Source organism: Rutidosis leptorrhynchoides, chromosome 5 (genome assembly GCF_046630445.1).
Source record: "Rutidosis leptorrhynchoides isolate AG116_Rl617_1_P2 chromosome 5, CSIRO_AGI_Rlap_v1, whole genome shotgun sequence".
Lineage (NCBI taxonomy): Eukaryota > Viridiplantae > Streptophyta > Magnoliopsida > Asterales > Asteraceae > Rutidosis > Rutidosis leptorrhynchoides.
The window spans coordinates 70,235,211-70,252,492 of NC_092337.1; the positions used below are offsets into that span (position 1 = coordinate 70,235,211).

Sequence of the window (17,282 nt, forward strand, 5' to 3'; positions counted from 1 at the left end):
TAATAATTAATTAATATTAATAATATGTATTAAAATACAATAAAAATAGAATATAAAAAATGTCATCGAAATGGACATTGAAATGAACACTGTAAACACTTCTACCTATGCCACTCAAAATCAATCTCGAGGACCATTTTAGATTTTGAAATAAATAATGAAAATGGACATGGTACTTTATTAAATAATTATAGTCTACTTCTGTACGAGTCAGTTTTTTTAATCAAGTAAGTTCTCTTTAAATAATTTGTTGAAATAAATTTTAATCCGTTACATAAACAAAATACCGGATCGTATCGGAATAAGTCGGTTTGAGATACCATATCTGAAAAGGGCATCGAGTAGTATTTTTATTTTTATGTTTTCGTATTACATTTTCGGTATCCTCCTCACTTAGAGCAAAGAGTGCCCATAATCCATTTTGGTGTCCATTTTCCAGTGTCAAAAATGAAAGCCGAAATTGTCTGACGGTGACATGGGTGGAGGTGTCCACAGTGTCAATTTCAGTGTCAATTTCAGTATCCATTTTTTATTTTTTATTTTTTAAAATTGAGTTTTAATATTTTATTTAAATTAATTTCATACAATAAAAATAAAATACTAAATTGAAATTCATAAAATAAACTACATTACATTATTAAAATTCATAAAATAAACCAGATTACATTTACTAAAAAAATTCATAAAATAAATTACATAACGTAATAAGTCGTCTCAAAGATCCCATAAATGTTCAACCAAATCAGATCGTAAGCCTTCATGCACTTCTCTATCACGTAACTCCCTTGTTCTTCTTGCACGGGCGTCATACCTCTCAATCCAAGTTCGTTGTATACTACCCAGCATGCCAGGAAAACCATGAATCCTTTCATGACCTTCATACAAACGTTGAATGTCGTGCAAAGTAGGCTCTCTTAAGTAGACATTCGCGTACAAATCATTGATACACATACAAAAGTTGTGTAGAAATTCCCGGCCAACTTGTTCAGACATTTGCAGATACTCATCCAAAGCATCCGCTGTATAACCGTATGCTAGCTGACGTAGTGCGCCTGTGATCTTTAAATGCGTACTAATACTCCACTTACCATGTGAATCTTGTCTTCGATGAAACCATATAAAATAATACGACAATGGATTTGCAAAGTAGCTTAGAATATCATTAATAATTCTAAGAAAAACACGTCGCCGCTTTCGAAATCGTCGTTTGAAATTATCATCCGAATATTTGCAACCACGTCAAAATAATCGTCCATCAAACTTTCATGTGCTTCATAATGATTACGACATATATAACGACGTGAGCTTACATCATCTTCAGAAGAAAATCATCATCAAGTAGGTTTAGTGTATAGTTTTTGAACGAGTCATGGGAAGAACTCGAAGAAGACGACATTTTGTGATTAATAATATAAAAATAAATATTAAAGTGATAATTTAAATACTGTAGAGAAAAAAGTGATAAAAAAAGATATAGTTGTGTGAGTAAAATGAGAAAAATGTTATAGTATTTATAAGAAAGAAAAAAAATAGGAAAACTAGTCGTTAAAACGGCTAATTTTTGAAATTCAAACAGTGCAACGGCTAGTTTGGCCACCGTCGAAGGCACGACACTGACCACCGATAGAGGAATCGACACCGTGCCGGTATCGACCGACCGTCATTTCCGGCATCGGTTTATAGTGGGCGGCGAGAATGGAAGCCGGTTACCGCCACGCACACATACATACAAATTACGAAATACGGAGTATATTATTAGTATTGTAATCTTATTTAATATTTTTAATTTTTTTTTTAATTTTAATACTACTAAAGAGGGGATACCTACCACCACTTTATCAAGAACATCAATAACAACGACGGTTCCAAAATCTACTATAACAAAAGCCCCAATCTTTTCCTTTTATCCCTAAGGTTATGTTTGAGAGTTAAACAATAAATGAAATGAAATGAAGTGAAAGGAAATAAAAGAGGAGGGAGTTGGATCCTTTCAAAATAATCCATTCTCTTCATTTCCTTTCTTTCCTCTTTGAACTCAGGAACACCACTAATTTTTAATTTTCCTTCACTCCCATTCTTTTCTCTCAAAAACATAACTTGGGAATAGACCCTAAATTCTCATCACGCTGCCCAATTAATCGATTATATCATTCGCCACGAACACCTTTGTTCATTTCTAGAACAAAATACGGTTAGGGTTAAGGTTAGGGTCTGTTGCAGAGTTGGTTTTTTAAAGGAAAGGAAAGGGTTTGGAAAGATTGAATCAAAGAATGAGTGTTCCAGAGTTTGGAAATGAAGGAAAAGAAAGGGAGTAACAGTGTAATTTTCCTTCCAAATCCTTCCAAATTGAAATGATTCACAATCATTCGCCTTCATTCACCTCCCTTCCATTTCATTTCTTCTCTACAAAATCTCTGGAACAAAGCCTTAGGGTTTTGTCATATTAGGGTTAGGTTTTCAGCGAAATGGAATGCCGCATCTGCGGTGGAAGATGATGGGTAGAGGGGCCAACGGTGGTTGCGGCACTGAAGAAAAACACCGCCCTGTTTCTACTGCTACGGTTCCGTACAAACTATTACCCTCGGATATAGATACAGATATAGTTATAGATACAGTTATAGGTGAAGAGAAGTGCAGACCACTGTCTCAAAATGTAGGTATTGATTTATATACTCAGGCCTGTAAGACACTTTCAACTGTTTCACCTTTTGAGGTGGAAGATGGGCAGAAGAAGAGTTCTGGTGTTGGTAATACACTTCCTGAAGAAAAACACTGCCCTGTTCTGTTGTCAGTGGATGCCTGATGTTTATATTGAGGAGTGTGGATACAAAAAACATGGAACCAATTATGAACATTGAGGGTATCAAGGAGACATATAAGAAGTTGGGTTGTTATTTATGCAAGGTGAAATGTGGTGCATGTGTACGTTGCAATTCTGGTATGTTGTCACATCAGTTTCACTTCTTTTCAATGCTGTTACAAGCACATAATGCTTTATAAGATTTAGTATTCTGTTTGAACTAATGTATTGCATTTGTGTTTCTACCTGCTATATGTACAATTCACTTGTAGTTTTATATAAGAAAAAATAAACAATAAGTTGACTGTATCTTATAGATCGTAGAGTAGTCTGGTTTATTGTCTATTAGCTATTTAGATTCCTCTATAGTTGGCTGGCAGTACTATTCTGTGTTTTCTATTCTTATAGGGTAATTGGTTGGGATGGTGGGGTTCAAAGGGTAAGGCCGTAAAGAATGGTAGTGGTAATGTTTGAGGTGCGTGGAATGCTACAAAAATAGGGTAAAACCGACCCTCTGCCGGGCTCCCAACTTGGAAAGCTGCAATACTCTAGGTTGTTATTAAATTGGGTAATGGATCGTTGCTCATAAAATTGGTGGAATTCATATATTTATCTGTAGAATCATCCATACTATTTACCTGATAGATTTAGTTATCCGGCAACCATCAGCCACATAAATTAGTTATGTCTTGGTTTAATATGGATCGTTCAAAAATGGTGTGAAGAGTGAAGCTATCTGTTCTTCATTTTGTTTGTGCGGTTTATGTGATTAATAATAAATAATACACATCTTGAATAATTCAGCCCTCTTAGTCCTTTTATGTCATAGTTTAGGGAATACTTTGCTTGAAAAGTTGGTAGTGCAATTAATCTCCTCTGCAAGCATTTTAACATGTGGGTGTTGTGATGTATAATATGTTTATGAAAAGAACATCATAAAAGATGGGTTCTGATTGTAGTAGATGCAATTTTTTGTAATAATAATTAGGATTGCGATAGAAAAGAAATGATCATTATCATTATAAAGTGACGCAATTGTGGTTGTAAAAGTTACCGAGTTGGCCAACTAGTTGGCTTAGTTGGGGACTTCTACAACATTACTGTGAGTTGCAGGTTTTCTTGATATATAATAGGAGTTGATTAGTAGTGCTTGAGCCTATAATTTTGTTTGAGGCTATAGTCCGGAGATACTATAATTAGGCCGTGTACATTTTAGCCAAATACGGCTCTATTGAGTCGACAACAATCGTCGATTTATTGGCGACTTGACTGACTCTTAGAGCCTGAATTAAATTCCAGGCACGATTTAAAACCCATGAAAATTTGATTCTACCATTTTCATGGCGTCTATTATTACTTTTATTTTGTATTTTTATTTTATTTTTTCAAAAAAAACTTTTTCCTACTTAAAGGCCGGAGGTCCTCTCGGAAGCAATCTCTTTATCCGTCGAATAAAGAGAAGGATGACTTTCTCTACTTATGAGAGTGTTTTTCACTCTGGGTGGAGAAATGACTTGTCTTTATTCTCGGATAGGGGAAGGATTGTCTACATCTCACCTCCGCCATACACCAAACATGTGGTATTGGGTTTTGTTAGCCAAAAAGGCTCAACTTTCTCCGGGTAGATTGAACACAATTCTTTCTCTGTTTATTCCGGACTTTACTTTTTTAGTTAGTTTATATTTGAAATTTCTAACTTGTGGAATTAAAAACGTTTCTGAGATTAGCACATGGCACGCAATATGCTTTATCTTGTTTTTTTTATCCATGCTTATGTTGCCCATATTAATGAATTTTGATATTAGTGTTCATCCTGCCCCATATTATTTCTTGTAGAAGTTCTCCAGTAGCCGGTAACTATTCAGTAACATGTTTATTTTCGAGGATTTTCTCGTCTGGAATCTTATAATGATAAGTTGCATGTTAGTTGTGGTCTGAATTAGAGAACACAATGATTTCAAATCATACCGTTCGGGGATAGAAGTTGCCATTTCATATCTTAGAAGTTAATGCGGAATCGGATTGTTTTCCAAACAAGAACACAATTGATGATAAACAAGAACTCACAAAAACCTATTTCTGTTTGTAACTTATTTTATCAATTCAAAATCAAAATAATAAAATAAAGTAAAATAGCTAACAAGTTTCAAAAGCCAAAGTTATGGTTCGTTATCTTTTTTCAATATTTAAAGCTCCAAGAAAACTTAATCTTTCGTCCCATATATATATAATATATATATATATATATATATATATATATATATATATATATATATATATATATATATATATATATATATATATACTAGTACAACTAGATAGTAATATAAAACCAATAATTAAGGAACAAATCATAGTAACAAATATTATTGGAAACAAATAAAATTGAAAAATATTATTGGAAACAAATAAAATTGAAATCAACTTAGGCTCGCTCCTTAAGTAATGGCCTCAACTAACCGACTCTAGTACTTTGCTTTGGCCCGTGACAACTTGGGCCATGTCTTGACATGGCCATCACCTTTTAACCAATTTCTATTCACAAAACATGTGGCCCATATACAAGTTCTTGATAACAATTATGGAGCCTAATACTTGTGAGTCTAATCACAAGCCCACCTAATCCTGCATCATTCTCTCCTTATTCGAAAAGACTCTCCTCGAGTCTACAACTTCGTCACTAACACCGACAAATGGTGACAAATCAACAACATTATAAGTGGCCTAAATATTGTAATGATCCCGAAGTTAAATCTTGTATGCGTTGTCGTTAATTATTTCTAACACATAAAAAGGACTAGCAACTGTCGCATCACTATCACACGTGATTGGCGACACCAAAAGCGCGAAAGTGATATTTAACCCGTCCTCTTGTGCCTCCTCTTCCTCACCATCAAAATCATATATAGGTTCGGTATCTTCATCCACGAGAGGTTCGGAAATATCATTCATGTTAAAAATTTAATCAACCGCAATAAAAATTCACGGTTTAGGACATAAGGATGGTAATGGAGTTGGCCGAAAGGGCGCTCCCGTTCTTTCTCACCTCCGTCCCAGACAATAGGTTCGGATCCAGTTTCATTCGCTGATCTTTAAGTCCAATCTGAATCAATATCCTTCTTCTTGAAGCTAAGCTCTATTTCAGCAACGTGTCTATGGAGTCGTTCGATTTCGGCATCACGTAGATTAATCTAGCTGCCTCTTTCGGCTGTTCTGCGAGTTCTACCCACTTGACCCTCGCTGCATCTCTCGGCGATTCTGCGAGTTCCAGCCACTCGTGCACGCCCCACTCTTTTGGCCATTACCAAAAGCTCTAAATCCATTATTTGGTATCAGAGCTTTGTTTATGTCTAAACGATCACAACGTGAATGGACTCGTCATGGCATACCCCGTAGAACCCCCGAGCGAGGCAGCAGACGAAGTCGGGTGGTTGGAACTCGCGGAATCGTCGAGAGAGCAGCGAGATCGATCCATGCGACGCTGAAATTGAACGACTTAATAGACGTGTTGCTGAATTAGAAATTCGCTTAAAGAAAGAGGACACTGATTGTCTGATTCAGATCGGACGTATGAATTAGCAGAGGAAACTGAATCCGAATTTATCATTAGGGACGAAGGTGAGGAGGAAGAGGAACGTCCTTTCGGCCAAACCCCGTTGGCATCCTTATGTCCCGAACCGTGACTTTATCAATTCTATAAGTACGGTTGATCTAATTTTTAATATCAAGGATATTTCCGAATCTTTTGTTGATGAATTTTGCGATCCTATTTATGATACTGAGGGTGGGGAAGACGAGACAAACTTGACGAGTCTGAACAGACTTAGAGCAGACCCTCGTTAAATGAGTCGTATGGGTTTGTGTTGAGGAGAGCAAGAGGTTACATAAGTAGGTTATATCAAAGTTGGCAGATGTAGATGTATACGATAATGCATATGATGCTTAAAAGTCTAAGGAGAGCAAGAGGTTACATAAGTAGGTTACATCAAACCTATCAAGAGAACTTGGGAGACCCACAAGTGGATCCAAGTAATAATGCATATGATGCTTAAAAGCTGAGGGCACAGTTAAAAGCATATACAGGTCATAAAGCATAGGAAGTGTGTTTATACAGATTGTTTGTTTCCTCTCCGGCGACAGGAGACGAAGCCGTTAATGGCAATTCTGAAACTTTTGCTTTACATAATGATTCCTATTCCAACAGATTTCTTGTTGTAGACTTGAGGACGAGTCTTGATGTAGATACGGGTAGAGTCCAAACTGGGCCTGCATGACACACATATTTGGGCCAGTCCATCGTGCAGCCCATGAGATGGGAAGACTTTTTTGTTGAAAAGTTGGATTACATTAGTTTGGACCGAGGGAAGCAAGTTGGGCTGAATTGTTTGACCTTACAAGCTAGAAGCCGACTTATAAAACAAGAAAAGGAAGATCGAGAAGATTTTGTTTACAATTCTAATTAGTTTATTATTTGGTTTCCTTTTTTAAGTTTATCTAGTTACCTAATATTTAAATGTTCTTATTACTGGTTTTTTATGCAGTTTTTGTCTTTTTGATTTGATGATTAAAAAAGGCTGTAACCTGTTCTAGAGAAACCGAGAAGGTTTTTCTTGTTTACCCACGATCCTTAATCCATTAGAAGTCATGTTAATGTGGATGAAGGTATAAGGCTAAAGATTATAATTACTAATAATATTTTTTGTATGTACACGTATGACATAACTGTAAGTATTTAAAAAATTTAGTAAATGAAAGATGGCAATATGAAGTTAATTGCACACAATTCAATTGAATTAAGCAGCATATGTTTTCTTAAGCCGCATATCCTTAGAATCACGAGTTGTTTCAAATTTGTAGGCACAAATGATCTTCAATAAATTGCAGGCACAATCGATGTACAAATAATTGTAGACACAAACAATCTACAATAAATTGTGTAGTAATGGTATAGATTGTATTAGTCATGTCTAAGATTGGCTGTTGCCTGATGGAAGATCCGTTTGGCAGTTCATAAAACCAAGTTGAGAACCATAATGTACTGTGTGCTAAAGAGCTTTAGCTGACATGAGTGGTCGTTCAATATCTCATGCTGAATTGCTCAACTGGATGTACAAGTAGGAGTATAAACAGGGTACCAAAATTTATTAATTATAGTCGCCTCGACATTTGAGAGCTAAAACTTTGACCCTAAAGTTTTGGCCGAGTTTTGACTTGTTTTCCGAGTAATCCGAGTTTTGACAGAGTTTGACTGAGTTGACCATGTTTGACCGAGTACTCCTCGATCTGCAAAAAACGAGTACTTGGTAAGTAATTCTGAGTTCTGCAACATTGCTCGTACACTGTTGTGTTTTTCCTTTTTATTTGCTTTAAGCATCATGTCATGCTCTACTTTGCAAACCTACACAGGTTGAGTTGTGAGCTTTTTGCTTAAAGCATTCTGAAAAACCGGATGATTGTGGCCAGCAAACGGAGTGTTTCCTTAGAAGATAAAGGCACTGCATCTTTTGAAGATGGTTTACCTGATACCAAGTCAAACCTTAAAAGTCAGACAGAATGTAGTAAAGGGGTGGAGGTTAAAGGTAGAAGCACCCTTGAAGGTGTAAAAAGATCAGGTTCATCCAATTTCAGTGTATATATGAAGAAGGTACAATTGTTACTTAACAAACTCCCTGTATGATAATTTTGCGCTTATGTGATGATTCTGTAGATGTTTCTTCTAATTTTTTTTATGTCGATAACCTCAACGAGTTTTATTTTTAGAGATTCAAGGGAAAAGGTTGTTGCTTAGTTCTGTAATCTATTATCTCTATATGTTTCTTTATTCTAATTATAGAGTTTATGTAGATGATATATTGATATGGTAATCCTAATGGTAATGGAAATATGTGAGCCAAATCCAAAGGTCTTTTTTGATTAAATTTGTTGGTGTAGCCCATTGGTTATTTTATCCGTGTTGAGTGTCAGTATTTTTTTAGCTTCATGCATATTTTTTTGCTACCTTTTAGTGTGTCCAAGTGTTGATAAACAGTTGACTCTAGTATGTGGAAACGGTCCATTAACGTTGTATCACTCTAGTTGTTCTTTTTTCATAACAGCAACAGTTAATTAATTTAAATTTCTGTTTTTTGGCAGATATCAATTGATTCTTGTCCGGCTTCTGATCACAAATGTGCAGTTTTTGATGTTTCTTTCTCTTACTAGCCTATATAGTTTGGAGTTAACTCTTTTAATCAGTTGATGAACTACTTTTTCTTAGCAAGAACAGACTTTTTCTCACTGTTGCTGATCACAGGCAACTGAATGTTTGTGGATTGTAGTTTTTCTTTACCCCTAACCATTTTGGATTTAGATCTGTTTATAAAGTATGCAAATTTTTAATTTTTAATTCACAATATGTTAGAAGAATCACTATACAAGTTACCTGCATCACTTGTCTATCCAGTCAGCCTTCTAAAGAGCTCAACTCTCCTCTACAAGAGTTATGAGACTGGGAAATGGCAATTGCTCCTTAATTATATCTTAAACTGTCTATGGTTGCTATATATTTGGGTTCACATCTTATAATGTCTACCTTGAAATGATACATTAAGAGAATTATGAGACTGGGAAAGCATACTTATCAGTTAATAATGGTGAAATCGTCTGACATGTATTGTTGATGTGCATCTCAATTATGATAGATGAAATGTACCATTGTTCATATATTCCCTTGTTTTGCCCTCCGAATACCTTGAAAATAAAAGCTTCCGGTGGTAGATCTGCAATTCATGCTCCGCATGTGCCTCTTGCGAAGGAAACACATCCCAAGCTGACCTTAACATGGACTACACCTGAAATGAATTTCGTTTCTTCTCAAACAACGCTAGAGTATAAATTACACTCGCGGATTTGTGACGTTTGTAGACGGGCCGAGACGATTTTGAACCCTTTTATTATATGTTCTAGTTGCAAGGTATTGATTGACCTTATATGCATGAAATGAATAATATTTGTTGTATCTTACCTATAAGTTCCATTTCATTGCCAATGAGCTAATCATCTTATCTGCTTAACAGGTTGCAATCCACGTTGATTGTTATCGTAGTGTCAAAGATAATACGGGCCAATGGTTTTGTGAATTATGTGAAGATGTATTGTCTTCTAGAAGCAGGGGAGTCACATCTGTGAGTTACTCAGTCGAATGTTTCTTGTGTGGTTGTAGAACGGTGCTTTTAGGAAGTCAACAGATGGTCAATGGGTCCATGCCTTCTGTGCTCAAGTAAACTCTTTTCTCTTCTTAAACTATAGCACGATTACGTATGATGATCTAATTACTTTTTAGCTTGCAACCTCTCTTAAATATAAAAAAAAAGGCCTACAAACATGAACGTGATCGATGCTAGCGGGTACATGTGCTGTTTCATCATCTGCAAATCATCCCTTGCGTGGGTTGTTTTCTCTATGAATAAGATTTTAGAAATGAGATCTTTTATAATTTGCAAAAAAATAAAGCACAAGCCCAAGACAATAACATACAGTACTTTTTCATTTTTTTATGTTTCTGTTTTTTAACAAGTGTATTCCTATATGCTTGGCTGAGACTCAGAAATACGGAGTCGAAGAGTGAAATTCTTAGAAGAAAGTTAGGGTGAGCTTCATTATTGTCTATGCGTTGTATCTTTTTATTAATGCTGAAACAGTGTAATAAAAGCTGGTTTATAACATCCTTATACTTGATACTTATCCACCATTGGGTATCACACACTATGATATATGCCACTCACAAAGTCAAAAATTCATTAATGAAATGTCAATGCAAAGTCTATTTTTTCCATATAACAATGCTTAAGTTTATTCACCTGTTGCTGCCTGCGATATTATTACAAAATTTTCGTCTTTACACCTTTATATGTTTTGAATGTGCATTTGTTTGAATGCCATCAATATGAATTTATGTGTTAAAAAACTGATGATTTGATTGCACAAGGTCCTACTGTTGTGTGCAGGTTGAATTAGAGAGATTACGCCTTATTTGTGAAAGAATTATCAGACGAGAGAAGTTGAAGGTAACAAGTCTTTTTACAGTCTCATTTGCTTCTGGAATATAAAAAACCACTTTTTCGTTAAATCATTGTACAGCTCTTTGAAACTATATATATATTTTTTTTCAACTTTTGCAGTGTGAGTTGGTCTTGTGCTCGCATGACGTCCTTCATTGGAATCGAGACTCGGTTTGTTCGTCCGTGCGGGCTTGTACTGCTTTCATGTCACCCGATGTTAGTTCAGAGTCTGCAACTGTTAGAAATTTAGTGTAATTGAGGGATTTAATCTATACTTGTAAATGGGTTAGGAGGTACGGAGTGTACACCCATTAAGTGATAGATTGCCCGGACCCGAAAATGGTTTTCCATTATCACAAATTTGAGTGATTACGGAAGTATTATTCTTGCACTAGGTGGAAATAAAACAAACAACTTTATATAAAGGATTTGTTTTAGATTTGAAAACGATTTCCTTGATTTGGATGTTTGAAATAAAACAAACAACTTTATGTAAAGGATTTGTTTTAGATTTGAAAACGATTTCCTTGATTTGGATGTTTGAAATAAAACAAACAACTTTATGTAAATGATTTGTTTTAGATTTGAAAACGATTTCCTTGATTAGGATGTTTGAAATAAAACAAACAACTTTATGTAAAGGATTTGTTTTAGATTTAAAACGAAATTAGTTAGTGAAACATCTCCATCGTGGAATAATACTTGTTTTTGGGTGCCTATAAATAGAGACTATCATTTATGAGAATAAGATATACGAAAAACACCTTAATACTCTTATGCAAAAGAGTTCTTGTTTACTGCCAATAACAAGAACTAATCTCTGCCTTATCCCAAAGTGATATTCGTGTAACCCAGGCAATAAGGGTCGAATAATTACTTTCGGAAAGTGATACCACGATTCAGTGATTTATCCGGCTATCGATTATTTTACCCTACACGAAATCTCAATAAAACCTCCAACAATCGAAAGTAATTATCCGTTATAATCGATGGCGGCTACGATGAAACACATGACGGCGAATTTCTCCAAACTTGATAAGTTTGAGGGAATTGATTTTAGGAGATGGCAAAAGAAGATGCACTTCTTTCTGAGCAGCATGAGTGTGGTGTACGTACTCAGCACACCAATTCCTGAAGATCATGGTGATGATGCCACTATTGAACAAATTCGGAAAAGGTGCAAGTGGGAGAACGATGACTACATCGCTAGAGGTTTAATCCTCAATGGTATGGCTGATTCCCTTTTTGATATTTACCTAAATGTTGAATCTTCTAAAGAACTATGGGACTGTTTAGAAACCAAGTATATGTCTGAGGATGCTTCTAGTAAAAAGTTCCTTGTTAGTAATTTTAATAATTACAAGATGGTCGATTCTAGACCGGTCTTGGAACAATACAATGAGCTCATTCGTATACTTGGTCAATTCACACAACATAAGATGAACATGGATGAGTCTATTCAAGTCTCAAGCATAATTGATAAACTACCTCCATCTTGGAAAGAATTTAAACATTCTTTGAAACATAAGAAGGAGGAGTTAACTCTTGTTGAGTTGGGTAGTCATCTGCGTATTGAGGAATCCCTCAGGTTGCAGGATAATGACAAGCCAAAGAGCAACGAAGTTGCTGGTACGTCTGTTGTCAATATGGTGGAACATAAAAAGTTCACTAGTAATAATGACAAAAAGGGCAAACGTAAACATCGAGGTTATAACAAGGCTAATCCGAACAAGAAGTCTAAATTGACTTGTTGGAAGTGTGGTAAAACTGGACACATAAAAAAGGATTGCAAGGTTATTTTTGGTAATAATAATGCCAAAGGATCTAGCACAAGCGGTTCGGGAAATGGTTTAAACAACCACAACTCGAAAGGTCAGAATATATTTAATAATTCAAATAAGAATTATTATGTTTCATATATATCTGAGGCTTATTTTGTGCAGGATGATGATGTCGCGTGGTGGGTTGACTCGGGAGCCACCACCCATGTATGCAAGGATAGATTTTGGTTCAAGACTTACGAGTCCGTGACTGATGGATCAATTCTTCATATGGGAAATGAGTCAACAGCCTCTGTTCATGGACGTGGAAGTGTGGATTTGTGTTTTAGTTCTGGAAAAACTATTTGTTTGTTTGATGTTTTGCATGTACCACAAATAAGAAAAAATTTAGTTTCCAGTAGTGTGTTAAATTGTTGTGGTTATAAACAAGTGATTGAATCTGATAAGTTTGTTTTGTCAAAACATGGTATGTTTGTTGGTTTTGGTTATTTATGCAATAGAATGTTTAGACTTAACATTAATCACTTGAATGTTAATTTTGCTTTTATATCTACTTCTAGCATAAATAATTCTACACTTTGGCATGCTAGACTAGGACATATACACTTTAAAAGAATGCAAGATATGTCTAAAGATGGATTAATACCGGTTTTTGACATGAACAATGAAAAGTGTAAAACGTGTATGTTAACAAAGATCACTAAGAAACCATTTCAAAATGTACATCGTGATACTGAAATTTTGGAATTAATACATAGTGATTTATGTGATTTGCATGCTACTCCTACTTTAGGAAACAAGAAATATTTTGTGACTTTTATTGATGATGCTTCTAGATTTTGCTATGTTTATTTGTTACATACTAAGGATGAAGCATTAGATAAATTTAAAATATTTAAAACTGAAGTAGAATTACAACAAAAGGCTTTGATTAAAAGACTTAGAACAGATAGGGGAGGTGAATACATTGACCAATCGTATTTCCAATCCGTTGGTATTATCCATGAGACCACAGCTCCTTATACTCCACAACAAAATGGTATATCTGAAAGGAAGAATAGGGTCCTTAAGGAAATGGTTAATTCCATGTTATCCTATTCGGGTTTAAGTGAAGGATTTTGGGGGGAAGCTATGTTAACAGCTTGTTATTTGCTTAATAGAGTTCCTAACAAAAGAAACAAGATTACACCTTATGAACTTTGGAATAAAAGGAAACCTAACTTGAATTATCTTCGTGTATGGGGTTGTAGGGCGGTTGTAAGACTGCCTGATCCCAAAAAGAAAAGTTTAGGTGAAAGAGGTATAGATTGCATTTTTATTGGATATGTTGAACATTCCAAGGCATATAGGTTCTATGTAATAGAGCCTAATGAATTTGTCTCAATCAATTCTGTGATTGATTCAAGGGATGCAATCTTTGATGAAAATCGATTTTCATCTATACCTAGACCAAAGGATATGATTCCAAGTAACAATGGAATCAATAAGGATTGTAATGATGAAGTCTCTGAAAAGGCTGTTGATCAGTCACTTGAGCTTCGGAAAAGCAAAAGAGAAAGGAAACCTAAATCATTCGGACCAGATTTTCAACTATACTTAGTTGAAGGTTCTAGGGATGATGTTTCTACCCAATATTCATATTGTTTCAATGTTGATGATGATCCTAAAACATATGATGAAGCAATGAGGTCTCAGGATGTTGCATTCTGGAAAGAGGCAATTAATGATGAGATGGATTCCATCATGGGCAATAACACTTGGGTGTTAGCTGATCTACCTCCCGGTTGCAAACCTTTGGGTTGCAAATGGATCTTCAAAAAGAAGATGAAGGTGGATGGAACTATTGAAAAGTTCAAGGCAAGGTTAGTCATTCAAGGCTTTAGACAAAAGTCTGGAATTGACTATTTTGATACTTATGCTCCTGTGGCACGTATCACTACCATTAGACTGCTGATTGCTTTGGCTACAATTCACAATCTGGTTATTCACCAGATGGATGTGAAGACAGCATTCTTGAATGGTGATTTGGATGAGGAGGTTTATATGAACCAACCTCAGGGCTTTGTCATGCCAGGAAATGAAAGCAAGGTGTGCAAACTTGTGAAGTCCTTATATGGTTTGAAACAAGCACCTAAGCAATGGCATCAGAAGTTTGATGAAGTAGTTTTATCTAGTGGTTTTAGATTGAACCAAGCAGATAAATGTGTGTATAGCAAATTTGATGATTCTGGTAAAGGAGTTATAATTTGTCTATATGTTGATGACATGTTAATCTTTGGGACTGACCAAAGTCAAGTTGATTTAACAAAAGAATTTTTGTCATCAAAGTTCTCCATGAAAGATATGGGGGAGGCTGACGTTATCCTTGGTATTAGGATCAAACGTGAAAGCAAAGGAATTTCAATTTCTCAATCTCATTATATTGAGAAGGTGTTGAGAAAGTTTAATTGCTTTGAATGTACTCCTGTGAGTACACCTGTTGATCCAAGTGAGAAGCTTATGCCTAACCAAGGTAAAGCTGTATCACAACTTGAGTATTCTCAGGTGATTGGCTGTTTGATGTACGCCATGACATGTACAAGGCCAGATATTGCTTTTGCTGTGGGAAAACTGAGTAGATATACTAGTAATCCTAGTACTCATCACTGGCAAGCAATTAGGCGGGTACTGAAGTATTTAAAGAAAACTATGGCATATAGTTTATCTTACAGTGGATTTCCTTCTGTAATAGAAGGATATTCTGATGCGAGTTGGATAACCAATATTGAAGATCATTCTTCAACGAGTGGTTGGGTGTTCTTGCTTGGGGGAGGTGCTATTTCATGGGCTTCTAAAAAGCAGACATGTATTACCAACTCAACGATGGAATCTGAGTTTGTTGCTTTAGCTGCTGCTGGTAAAGAAGCAGAATGGCTTAGAAACTTGATCCATGAGATACCATTATGGCCTAAACCTATAGCACCCATGTCTATCCATTGTGATAGTGCTGCGACATTGGCAAAAGCTTATAGCCAGATGTACAATGGAAAGTCTAGACACTTAGGTGTCAGACATAGTATGATTCGTGAACTCATCATGAATGGGGTGATTTCTATAGTGTTCGTAAGGTCACAACAGAATTTAGCTGATCACTTGACGAAGGGATTGGCAAGAGACTTGGTTGACAAGTCTGCTGTGGGGATGGGTTTAAAGTCCACATAAATTTCTAATTATAAGATACCCAATTCCCTTCTGATGAAAATTAGAAGTTGAATTCAATGCGGAAGGCTTATACTTAGAAATTTGGAGTACATAAATTTTATATCATCCCAAGGTAAGGTATGTACTCGGACCTGCTGAAGGTCAGGTTGAAGTCTAGCTTCTTAATAGTTCATTTGAAAAAGTGCAAGAGCAGGTGCATGACTGAAGTGAACTACCTATGTGAATGTGAAGTTTTGCCGCTTCAACAAAGCTTGGACTTTTAGCTTTGGATACATTCATGAAAGGATATGGACACATGGCTTGTAAAGTGTCAGGATAGCTTTAGAGTATTTGAAAACTTATGTGTATGTTATTTTCAGTTATTCAAAATGGGTTGAAGGGTTCAATTCTTAGAACACCCTGATTCTCGAATATTTGGAATGTGTAATGTACTAAGGTGAAAATTCAATCTTCAAGATATTTTCATTTATGCATGAGTTTTTGTTTTAATTTGTTTAATTCTCATGAAACGAATTGCACTAAATTGGGGAGGATTGTTAGAAATTTAGTGTAATTGAGGGATTTAATCTATACTTGTAAATGGGTTAGGAGGTACGAAGTGTACACCCATTAAGTGATAGATTGCCCGGACCCGAAAATGGTTTTCCATTATCACAAATTTGAGTGATTACGGAAGTATTATTCTTGCACTAGGTGGAAATAAAACAAACAACTTTATGTAAAGGATTTGTTTTAGATTTGAAAACGATTTCCTTGATTAGGATGTTTGAAATAAAACAAACAACTTTATGTAAAGGATTTGTTTTAGATTTGAAAACGAAATTAGTTAGTGAAACATCTCCATCGTGGAATAATACTTGTTTTTGGGTGCCTATAAATAGAGACTATCATTTATGAGAATAAGATATACGAAAAACACCTTAATACTCTTATGCAAAAGAGTTCTTGTTTACTGCCAATAACAAGAACTAATCTCTGCCTTATCCCAAAGTGATATTCGTGTAACCCAGGCAATAAGGGTCGAATAATTACTTTCGGAAAGTGATACCACGATTCAGTGATTTATCCGGCTATCGATTATTTTACCCTACACGAAATCTCAATAAAACCTCCAACAGCAACAACCTCTTTAAGAGGAGGTGATTACACAAATAGTTACATCTGATGATGCTGAAAACTTATTCCATCATGAAAAGGTAAATATCTAGTAATACTTGAAAAGGTAAATATCTAGTAATACTTGAAACTTTTTGATCCTTTCTAGATAAAACATAACCTAACTCGACCCGTTTCGAGTTTGCGAGCTGTATTTTCCTCGCTTATTTATATTTTTATGATGTGTGTGACGTGTATCATACTGAAACTTTAAAGAAAGAGTTGGTTATGACTTCAGATCAAGCATCTGTGAGGAATCAACGATTGCCAAAAGGATTTGTTTATGTTGCTATTCGTTGCCTCTCA

The 17,282-nt window shown here is 35.4% G+C and overlaps 2 long non-coding RNA genes across 2 annotated transcripts; both read left to right on the forward strand.

Annotated features, from left to right (window-relative positions):
* The first annotated feature begins 2,441 nt into the window (after positions 1-2,441).
* Positions 2,442-9,725, forward strand: LOC139847102 (uncharacterized). The gene is made up of 3 exons (XR_011759307.1): positions 2,442-2,938; positions 7,808-8,103; positions 8,207-9,725. It is a non-coding gene; the product is annotated as an uncharacterized lncRNA (long non-coding RNA).
* Positions 9,726-9,859: 134 nt separating this feature from the next.
* Positions 9,860-11,075, forward strand: LOC139846489 (uncharacterized). Its single transcript, XR_011759077.1, has 3 exons — positions 9,860-10,058; positions 10,786-10,845; positions 10,960-11,075. It is a non-coding gene; the product is annotated as an uncharacterized lncRNA (long non-coding RNA).
* The last annotated feature ends 6,207 nt before the right edge of the window (positions 11,076-17,282 follow it).